This window comes from Belonocnema kinseyi, chromosome 10 (genome assembly GCF_010883055.1).
Source record: "Belonocnema kinseyi isolate 2016_QV_RU_SX_M_011 chromosome 10, B_treatae_v1, whole genome shotgun sequence".
Lineage (NCBI taxonomy): Eukaryota > Metazoa > Arthropoda > Insecta > Hymenoptera > Cynipidae > Belonocnema > Belonocnema kinseyi.
Window position 1 is genome coordinate 66932190 of NC_046666.1, and position 401 is coordinate 66932590.

Here is a 401-nt window from a genome sequence, read left to right on the forward strand (position 1 = left end):
GTTTCCTCCATATCGCAGGTTCTTGAATCTCAAGGGGTTTCTTATTTCCTTCTCTGTCTTTCAATCGATTGTATGCCTTATAACAAGCACTGCAAATTTTGTGAGGAACCCAATTTTCACTTTGGTTTTGAACTTCCATACCAAAATAGCTTTTATAAATAGTTTTTATGTCGTCGCTGATTACTGTTCGATTTTCTAAAACTTTAAATTACCACATATATAGCGAAATGCATCTGGATCGCCCACACAATTGTGGGTCCGGATGCAATAAGGGCACATAAAATTTTTTCGTGCGAAAGCGAAGTCCCCTGGAGGCTTTAGAAAAAATTTTCGAGTTTTAATTTTCAAAAGATATATATGGATGTAAAATTTGATTGCGCATCTTTTTTTCTTAAGACAAA